Below are 11,082 nucleotides of genomic sequence, written 5' to 3' on the forward strand. Positions count from 1 at the left end.
GGAGTGCCAACTCACTTCGACATACATGTATCCCTGTATTTGAGATATTAGTGTTCTAGATAACAACCTTCATTAAAAGAAATTAAAATCTATAACAGGAGATGAATGCCTTACACAGGATAAGTTTTGATGAAACAAGGAAAAAAGCATCAGGCTTCTATGGTTCAAAATCAGAGTAAAGGAGGAATGATGAGGTCAAGGTCAAAGGAAACTTTATAAAGGTTTGAAGTATTATGACACAGTTGAATAACTCCAATTTTGTGTTATTGTACTTTTGATAGAAATATTATGAATACTTTCTTTAAAAAAAAAAAAGAGCTGTAACTAAAATAAATAGTAAGATTAATGATTAACAAAAGGAACAGGTCATAATTTGGACACAGTTGAAATGTTATCACCAATATGTGTCAGTGCAAGTGCATAGATCAAAATAAATTAAAAGATTTTTTTAAGACTAAGCTACATGCAAAATAAGGAATAGCGAGGTCAAGGTCAAAGGGAAGATCAAGATAAAAAAAATTGACATAGTTTATCTCAGATATGTGTATAGATAAAAATATCTTGAATAATTTCTTTGAAATTGAGCTAAATGCAGATTGAAATAGTTGGGTCAATATCATAGGGGTCACAATAAAAAATTCAGGACACATTTGAATACTTCTTACCAACATGTGATAGTACACTGTATGTGTATTTGGATAAAAAAAAAAGTTCCTTTAAAACTGAACAAAAATGCAAAATGAAAAAGATAAGTCAAGGTAAAAAAAAATGGACACATTTTAATAGTTCTCACAATATATCATTGTGTGAATTTAGATAAAGATATCTTGAATACTAAGTATTTCCTTTGAAAATCAGCTGAATGTTAAATTCAAGTGTAGTAAAGTCAATATCATAGGGATAGTCAGACTTTCAGAGGATTGTTGGAAACATGCATTAAATTATAATTATTTCTGATTTAATTGTAATATTATTTTGTTTAGTTTTGAGGATAGGGGAATCGTATTCAACATTTTCTATTATATTGTCAATTTCTATCAGAGCCTTCCTATTTGTGGATTTTTTTATGCACTGTACAGCAAATACCTGACCATCCTTAGATTTATTTGCAACTTCTATGAGCCTATATAGCAGGCAACACAGGTTTTTTCTTGGAACACTCTAGATAAACATACGTATGTACAAGTAAATATTTTTTGGAAAGAATTTTCAGCATAATGTCATGAACCACAGAAAGCATACAAAATAATGCAACATCCGCTTAATAAGTATATTTGGCTTCGTATTCTTAACTACTAGGATAATTTGAATTGCAATATCAATTACATTCAAGTTTCCACAAATTTATAGTCCATGAATAAGGGACTAGGCAATATTATTCACCAGAGTGTGACCAGTGCATAAACATAGATTTATAAAGTCTTAAATAAATTGGTCTCATACCTTCCACTGCAGTGAAAGAATATATTTCCCGTCCTCATTTTGTATGAAAATTAAATCAAAGTAAATTAAAGTTCATAAATACCCCTGTACATATATACAATATAATATGACCTTTAAATTTCTCCTTCATCAGCCATGTTGAGGCTGTGATATAGATGGCTACTACTTGAAGGGTACAGACTCCATTCAGTTGCAAAATATTTGGTGATTTCCTTTTCTAAATGAAATAATTTTGGGAATTTTAAACGTGCATGATTTTGGATATCATGCAACCTTAAAATGTTTGAAAGTTGTATAAAATCTTACTTGACCATGACATTTTTTATTTCTAAGGAAATATGACATGCATTGGATTGTTTTTCTTGTAATTCTAGCAGGGATATATCCACTGCAATTCAATCAAGGATGTAAAGAGATTTTCCTCTGGTAAATTGTATTCTATACATCCTCAGAGGCTGAAGCAGCAAGCTAACTTGTAATATAAGATTTGTTTGTATAGCAAGCCAGCTGGTGTAAATTAGTATACATGTACTATGTACAGCTTGAGCTGAAGGTAAAATATTGTGATGTCACAAGGCGTAGTTAAAAAGCACTGGGGCCTTCTGCACACATGTATGGAATACAACACAGAGTAAATCCCCTACACCCTTGATTCAGCCTCAAGTTGTGTGGAATACAATCCAGGGTAAATCCCCATACACTCTTGACTAAAAGTATATTATATGCTTCTAACATACTGTCTAAATCTTAAATGTAGCATACTTTCTAAATCTAAATTGATTAATTAATTTCCTGATAATTTGATTATATTGATTAATTTGACAGTTTTGCACTGTTATAACCAAAATTATTCGTATAAAGATTAAGAAATTTTTATTTTGTTGCTAATTGCATTTATAATTTGTGTCCCAGGCCCTTAATCTTTAGACACCCTTCTGGATCCGCCACTGCCCTACAGTTACTGAGTTATATAGATTATGTATGTAGGGTCTTTTGTTGTTAAAATGACTTGTCCCACCCTAAAATGGCCAAAATAAGTACCTTTGCCATCATACTTTGCAACTGTCCCACTCTAAAAGTCATAAATATTGCCTGCATATTACAAGATTTTCACTTTTCAGAAATGTGCTGGTTACCGGAAGTTCACAAGAACCAGTCAAGCGAAGGTAACACACTACAACATGACTGAGACTGCATTGCGTATGAAAGACAGTTTTGTAAGTATTTGTAAGCTTTAAAGTATTAAAATCTTCTCTTTCTACTTTTGAAGATGGAAATTTAGAAGATGCTTGAAGTTCATCGTATGTACTGTGAACTTTGGAAAGTTGTCACTTAGTTGAGAAAATTCGAACTAGGTCAGTTGTATGTGTCAATTTTTCGGGCGATAATCTTTATTATAGTGCCCGTTTTATTCATTTTTTATACACGTACAATGAACACAGTTGGGCCTGCATTACAGTCTATCCTTGTTTGGGATTGGGAAACACAGAAAAGTTACAGTGTCTGTTTAAGGGTTTTTGGTCAACTCGTAACCAGCCTCGTATGATCGTATCTAGGTCAGATCTCCTCCTACAAGTAAGAGCCTCGGTTAAACGTCCCTACGCTCCTTATATACCTCGGAGCGCCAAGTCAAAAGTATATCGCCGTGAACCTCTAGCATGTTGAGTAGATCAGATCAAACCCAATAGGTCAACTCATATTAATGAAACGACAAAATTCAACTCGTAACCAGGAGAATTGTTACAAGCTGACTCCCCTATATAAATTGATGACAACTCATAACTTAACAATATTAACAATTTATTACCTCTTCTGAGGTCAACATGGTGAAATACGGACCCAAGACTTGGTCTACGAGGTGAACTGACCTGACCATAGATAGAATGTTCTATCATTAAAATGATAAATGTCCTACGGACCCTGTTTAACGATAGAATGCATTCCGTGTATTGTCCATGTAGCAAAGAAAATACGGGAGATAACTCTAACTTTGTGCATTTACTATGAAATATCCCGAGAGTTCTGAATGTCAACATCTTGTGTAAATTTGAAAGGAGTAAAAAATGTTGGTGAAAAAGTGTTGAATTCTTCCATTATATGGATTAAATTTTTAGATGAAAGGTATTTACAGTCTCAAAAGGTTTTTTATGATTAATTTGACTGTTATTTTCAATGCAACTTCATTAGTTTTCTCCAAAATCATTTCGGAGCGATTCTGCAATTTTCTGCTATATTATTGGTATATGGGAGGGATTCTAACTGTAGTGAGGGCCTGTCCCAAGACACAGTTAGATTATTCTAATTAACCTGACCAAGGCCACGTAGTGGCCGAGGTCATGTCTGGTTAGCAAGTCGGTCATGTCAAGGGTCCTTCTTTTCACCATGTGGAACTCATATGGGGTATCAATTGTTTTACAATACCGATAAGAAAATTATATATTATACACTTGAGTGCGTGATATTGCATTACATTACCAATGTTTTTTTAATGGGATCTTGATTCGCTAGTGAAATTGTTTATGCTGACTTCTGCAAGTTATGTTAGTTTTTGCATCACGATTTACTGATTAAAACAATTTTTGATTGACAGTAACATGCATTAAATTGTTATGCCCTGTTCACACGGAGAGTTTAATTCGCAGTAAATTAATGCGAAGTAAATAATGTGAATTAAAATAATGCTAATTAAATTGTGTTCACACTACAGCTAATGCGAAGTAAACTAATGGGAATTAAAATTTTATTTCTACAGTAAGGCTATTATGATGTCATTTTCAAATCACGTCGCCTTATGCGCAGCAAACCCATATTACATTCTGTCATAGTCTCTATGCACATTTCAGTGATTAACATAATTTTTCTTTGTTTTCCACTAAAAAATAGCATAAGTATCCATATCTGTCCACAGACATGTGGCATGTGACTTAATTGTGCCATTACGCATGCGTCAAAATTTAATTCGAATTAGCTTCGCTTAGCATTCACACGGAGCTAATGCGAAGTAATTTAATGTGCAGTTAATTAATTTGAATTAAACTAATTCGCATTAAATTCACTGTGCGAATGCGATTCAAATTTAATTCGCAGTAACTTATGTTTAATTCGAATTAAACTCTCCGTGTGAACAGGGCATTATAATTGAAGTGAACTTTTACGGAGCAAAATGAAAATCTGGCGCAGAATTTTACTATAAAGAAGAGCCATGTCTGCATTTCCTGGCATTGTAACAAAATTTTCAAATGAATAAACAAATAAATTTTTTGACTTATAGGCCCTAGATCTGTTGTATTCCGTATCATAAACAGACAATGCAAATTTTATAACACACTTTTTTAACGTATAATCATTATTCTATGCATTAAGTTAGGGATCTATATACTAACGGGATAGGCATCTCCTTCATTACCATGTTTACTCGCCCAAAACACTACAAGTTTTTCAAACTATGTTTATTCTCGGTAAAAAATTTGTTTTCCGATAAATGTAATCTGTTCTTTTTGTTTATTGGAATGGATATTTAATAAATTTTAAAGTATACGTTGTAAAATAATCTAAATGTAAAGCAAATTACCACCAAATTTTGCAATTCTCGGCCGATCAGGGGCATGTGTTGATTTAACATGTTTAAGTGATTCAAATTAAGAGATAATTATGGGATATTCCAAATTATTGACTCAACGAAATTGAGCCTATGATATTTTCTGAAAGAAGAACAGAGGCCAGTATATATATATATAATTATAATAGTAACTTGATCCAAAGAGCCGTATCATGTCAAGTTGACATGCACGGATCATCAGATCAAATGAGTTTGATCTGATGATCCGCGCCTGTCAACGAGACGTAATACGGGTCTCAGGATCAAGTTACTGTTATAATGATAAATTTATTATATATATACCCCTGTACAACTAGCAAAATATGATAAAAGGAAACTTTTAGGATCAATTACATAACTTTTATCTGTTAAGCAAACCATTTTATCAAGGAACTTTTTGATCCGTGAGAATAAAAACAGCATTTATCTGTGTCAACTCAAAACCATATATGTTTGTATGTTTACATGTTAAGATTTGAATTGCCTTGGGTACGACTTGACTATGGCCATATGGCATTGGGTGGCAGGGGATAGTTTCATACTATAGATTAGTACGTGCTGTCAAATTTCTTTAAAAACTGAGATATCCCCTGATTGATGTGATATTTTATGTTGAAAAATGAATAGAATAATTATGGGATACATGTACATGTGCAGTGTAGCAGAGCTTGCTGAGAAAAATGATGTGCATCATGTAGGTGTCACTCTGATGCTTAGCATATATAGAGTTGTAAATGCGAAACTAAGACATTTAGTCAGTCGCAGAGGAAATTCAGCTGAAAAGCAGTGGTGTGCATCTCAGAGGGAAGGTGAATGGCCCCAGATCAATTGGTGAATTTTCATTAGGGCATGCATTGTTCTACAGAATACTGGGTGTTTTATCCTGCTCGCTCAGGAATGGGATGGACTGTATAGGTGCGACCACAGCCCAAATCTTGGAAAAACAAGCCAAAATCTTTGGAGACCTCCAAGTGCATTTTCGGTACATGTGCACTTTAATATGTAGGTTACATGTTATACGTTGACACATTTTTTGAGCTATAGATATATGAAGTGCAATTAATTAGCACCCAAGAAACTGCCCCAAACTATGATCTGTTTTTATTGACCTCATGCATATGCCTACCCCCTCGGCACATGTTTGGCATCGAAAAGAAAAATTATCCCCTGCCACCTTGATAACAGATATGTGGAAATAAATTTTCTGTTTTTAGAACTTCATGGAGATTTGTCATCTATTACAGCAAGTATTTAGAATAAAATATATTTAAACCAAAATCATTTTTTAATGCCAACTTTTAGAGATCAAAGAGCGAGCCTAGATAATTAATTAGAATTTGTTAGTATGGTATTTCATTGTACATTTAAGGCCATTCCAAGTTTTTTCAATGTTTAGCGTCCGCGTGTGCCTTGGATTTTTTGACATCCCTTAACAAAAAAAAAAAAAAAAACAAACAAACAAAATCAGGAGTCCTGAAATTGTTTATTCTTGTCGATTCACTGAATTCTGTCAATTTCTCTAAATTTGTCTACAATATGCCATATTTGGAATATTTTAAGCATTTAATACCTTGATTTTGCTGAAGAATAAATATTTCTACGAGAAAAATAGATTAATGGAATCATATTCTTTGAATGACATCATTTTTATGGCTATAATGACTTGTGTTTTACTTTTTGGTTTGTGTGTTTTTTGCGAATAGGTAGGGAAGTATTTGAAAGATGGGTGGATGCTTAACATAGAAAAAACTTGGAATGGCCTAAGGTAATATTTTCCATATGCATCAATTTCATAAATCTGTGGTGCAGCCATGCAAAATGACTTGATATTTTGGAGTTAGGAACCACATCAGAGGAAAAGTTTGTTGCTTAGCCAGTGGATGTCAATATGTTGATTGGTGGCTCTGATTTTATTAGGTCACCTGAGTCACTCAGGTGACCTATTGCTACATGTATCTGTTTTCATCCGTCGTCATGCGGGTGTGCGTCTTGCATAAACTTTTTATATTTTCAACTTCTTCTCAAGAACCACCGGGCCAATTTCAACCAAACTTGCAACAAAGTATCCTTGGGTAAAGGTAATTCAAGTTTGTTCAAATGAAGTGCCACACCGTCTTCCAAGGGGAGATAACTAAGAATTAGTGAAAAATTAATGGCATCTTTTAAAAATCTTCTTCTCAAGAACCACTGGACCAGGTAAGATGAAACTTATGTGGAAACATCCTCAGGTAGTGAAAACTCAAGTTTGTTAAAATCATAACTCCCAGGGGTAGGGTGGGGCCACAATGGACAATCAAAGTTTTACATTATAGGAATACATAGGAAAAATCTTTAAAAATCTTCTTCTCCAGAACCACTGGGCCAAGAAAGATAAAACTTAGGTGGAAACATCCCCAGGTAGTGTAGATTCAAGTTTGTTCAAATCATGACCCCTGGGCAGGGGTGTGCAATTACAAAAATTAGTTACTAGCCTGGGCTAGTGGAAGTAACAAAGTTACTAGCTCGAGGTTTACAATCATCACTAGCCCATTAACTACCGAAAACAATACATGTATAAGTATAACAAAAAGGTAAAAAAAAAAAAATATATATTTAAGTTGAAATAAATAAAACAAATAATGGTTTCCACTATGTTATTGTCAGGTACTTCTCCCTATTTTTATTGAATATAATTGTGACAGTCACTGAAAAGACTGGCGATAGCAACACACAATACATATATGTTGAAAAGAATTAAAGATTATGATTTTACAACAAAGTTAATTCGTACATCAATTCAGTCGATGTAAATATACATATACTTTCGTTTCAGATTTACTAGCCCGACAGGCTAATGCAGTATAGATTTATGATAGCCCAACCTCTAAAATTGGTAGCCCTGAGCGTTGGGCAATGGTAACTGCACACCCCTGCCGGGGGCAGGGCGGGTTACAATGGGAGATCAAAGTTTTACATGGGAATACATTGGAAAAATCTTCTCCAGAACCACTGGGCCAAGAAAGATGAAACTGATGTAGAAACATCTTCAGGTAGTGTAGATTCAAATTTCTTAAAATGATGATCCCCAGGGAGGGTGGGGCCATAATGAACAATGAAATTTTTACATTGGAATACGTAGGAAAAATCTTGAAAAAATTATTTTCTCAAGAACAGCAAAGCCATGATTGGTTATATTTACATGGAAGCATCCTCAGGTAATATAGAATGGGGCCACAATTTATGATCAAAGATTTACATATGAATACATAGGAAAAATCTTTAACAATCTTCTTCTCAAGAATAGCAAAGCCATGATTTGTCTTATTTATATGGAAGCATCCTTGGGTAATGTAAATTCAAATTTGTTCAAATCATGACCCCCTGGGGTAGGGAGGGGACACAACAGGTGATCAAATTTTAGTTAGGAATATATATGAAAGATCATTTAAAAATTTTCTTCTCAAGAACAACAAAGCCATGATTAGTCATTTTAATACAGAAACATCTTCAGGTGCTGTAGATTACTAAATTTTCGGGACACTTCATTTTCGCGAGATAGTCACTGACTCCTTATTAGCGAGACAGAATATTCACGAATTGTGTTTGCTGTATATAATCTTTAGGAATACTAAGATAAGTGAGAATGAAATTTTCACGAGCACACTGTCTCACGTAATTACGCAAAAATAAATTTCTTGTGAATAAAAAGTGTTTTACAGTAGTGTAGATTCAAGATTATTCAAATTATGACCCTCGGGGGTAGGGTGGGGGCATATTAGAAAATAAAACTTATAGGAAAAAAATCTAAATTGGGGACAGATTAGAACTTAATTTATGAGTTGTTACTCAATATTAGACTAATTATTTCGAAGATCATGATCATCCTATTTTTCTTGCTTTTGGGCAACAAATTAAGGTTCTATCAGTTTATTTTATACTCTATGGATCCTCTATGGATTATTGTTTTATACTCACGTGACCGTTAAGGCCCTTGGGCCTCTTGTTATATGATACATCATGGATTTATTTAATTTCGATGACGAATACCAAGAGTGCAGACTGCAATGAACTTACAAACTAGAAAATCAGGCTTTCTTGCATTTTGTGGGGTCAGCCAAATGGCACAGTGCACATTTTACACTAATACAGTGGCTATACAAGCTATAATTTGTGTCCATTAAAAATGAATTTGTAATTTTTTTTTATTTGTTTACCGAATAAAATTATGAAAATGTTGTAAATCACACTTGAAATTGAACATGTGATTTAAATGGCAAATCATAATTATTGATTTTCGTTTGTGTCGGCATCCCGGTTAAAGTTTTAGGAGCAAGTCCATTCCCAAGTAACTATAAGCCGTACCTGGACCCAACTTACATGGATGATGCATCTAGGGATGGACAATACTAGACTTGCTTCAGATACTGGATCTGACCTAAATTTTTCTAGATGAGTGACCAGGTTAAAGTTTTTGGAGCAAGTCCATGCATTTCCAAGTAACTATGCCCTACCTGAACCAAAGTTGCATGGAGGATGCACCTAGGGATGGACACTACCAGACTTGCTTTGGATGCTGGATCTAACCTTTATTTTCCAGATGAGTAATTATTAGCCTTACCAGAACCAAACTAGCATGGAATGATGTATCTAAAGATGGACACAAGAAGACTTGCTTTTGATGCTGAATCTGACCTACATTTTTCAGATATGTGACCAGAGTAATGTCTGGAGTAGCTCTATCACTATATGACATGTTATGACTAAACTTGCATGGATGACGAAGCTAGGGATGGACACTACCAGACATGCTATGGATGCTGGAACTGACCTACATTTTCTTTATGAGTAAACAGTTTAAGTTTAAAGTTTTTGGAGCAGGTCTATTCCCATGCAACTAAAAAATTCCTACTTTAACCAAACTTGCGTTGATAATTGATCTCGCACAAAATTGGTACAAGATTTACCTTACTTATAGATACACGTGTACCATTCATTGAGCTTTGTAATCTTTGATTACCTATGTTTATATGTTTAAAAAAAAACTCAATAAACAGTTAACTTTTTTGTAAAAAGTATCACTAGTCAACCAAGAAACTTGTTTTCCCTTAGATCCAACACAAGTTTTGGTGGTCATTTGATTACAGGCAAAGAATTGATTAAAATTTAAAAAAAAATCTTCTAATATTTGGTCGATAAAATATTTCAGGAGGGATCATTTCAATGACAAAACAAAAGGTTAACAATGGTTTTCAAAAGGGTGTCAATTTCATTTGTTACCCTCCAAAACAGGCACCATTTATATAGTATGTTATGAATTAAAGCTTATGTATTCCCTGATCACATCTATTTTCAGAGAAGACGAATGTCACCTTCGTCAGAAGCAGATTTTTACTGCCAGGCTGGCTTTGACCAAAAAGGTTTTGAGATCAAATTTATATCAGACTATAAATTAAAGTAAGTTTATATTATTAATTTACTCTCAACATCTGTGGTTTTGTTTTGTAAAGTGGATGGATGTAGAAAGAATGATAATATTGCTTGAATTTCATATTTTTTCATTACATGATTATAATTTTATATGCTCTTAATTTATAGTTTTGTGCAAAAAAGTTAAAATCCAGATTGATCTGTATTTAAATTTAAGTTTGTATATTTTTTCCAAAAAATATTTTTTGTATAATTTTTAACAAAAATGATGCTTAAACAAATTGGAAATACTGGGGCTGATTTTAGAGCAATCCCCTAGTTACAATATGATGTCACACAAAAACACATTTAGAAGAAGACTTATACCTGGAAAATAAGATCTCAGAATCTGAATTGATAAATTTTTTTGTAATACATGTATTTTGTGTCTATAAGTAAGTCTTTTATTGAACCTATTTGACCAAAGTGAGCATAGTGGCCCATGGGCCTCTTGTTTGAAGACAGTTTTAATTTTTAAAAGGTGATGTTGAATCTAAATGCTTTGATGTTTTAGACATCCAAATGGCTAGCTCAGATGTGGAAGTGGAATCGGACCCTTTTAGTTGGGAATTCAATGGAAATTCATTTGACAGTGA

General features: G+C 33.5%; 1 long non-coding RNA gene across 1 annotated transcript; it reads left to right on the forward strand.

Annotated features, from left to right (window-relative positions):
* The first annotated feature begins 7,978 nt into the window (after window positions 1–7,978).
* On the forward strand, window positions 7,979–11,082 carry LOC133180238 (uncharacterized). The gene is made up of 3 exons (XR_009720294.1): window positions 7,979–8,070; window positions 10,374–10,474; window positions 11,001–11,082. It is a non-coding gene; the product is annotated as an uncharacterized LOC133180238 (long non-coding RNA).

Source organism: Saccostrea echinata, unplaced genomic scaffold (assembly GCF_033153115.1).
Source record: "Saccostrea echinata isolate AGI-Se365-2 ecotype Australia unplaced genomic scaffold, CSIRO_AGI_Sech_v1 ptg000006l, whole genome shotgun sequence".
NCBI lineage: Eukaryota > Metazoa > Mollusca > Bivalvia > Ostreida > Ostreidae > Saccostrea > Saccostrea echinata.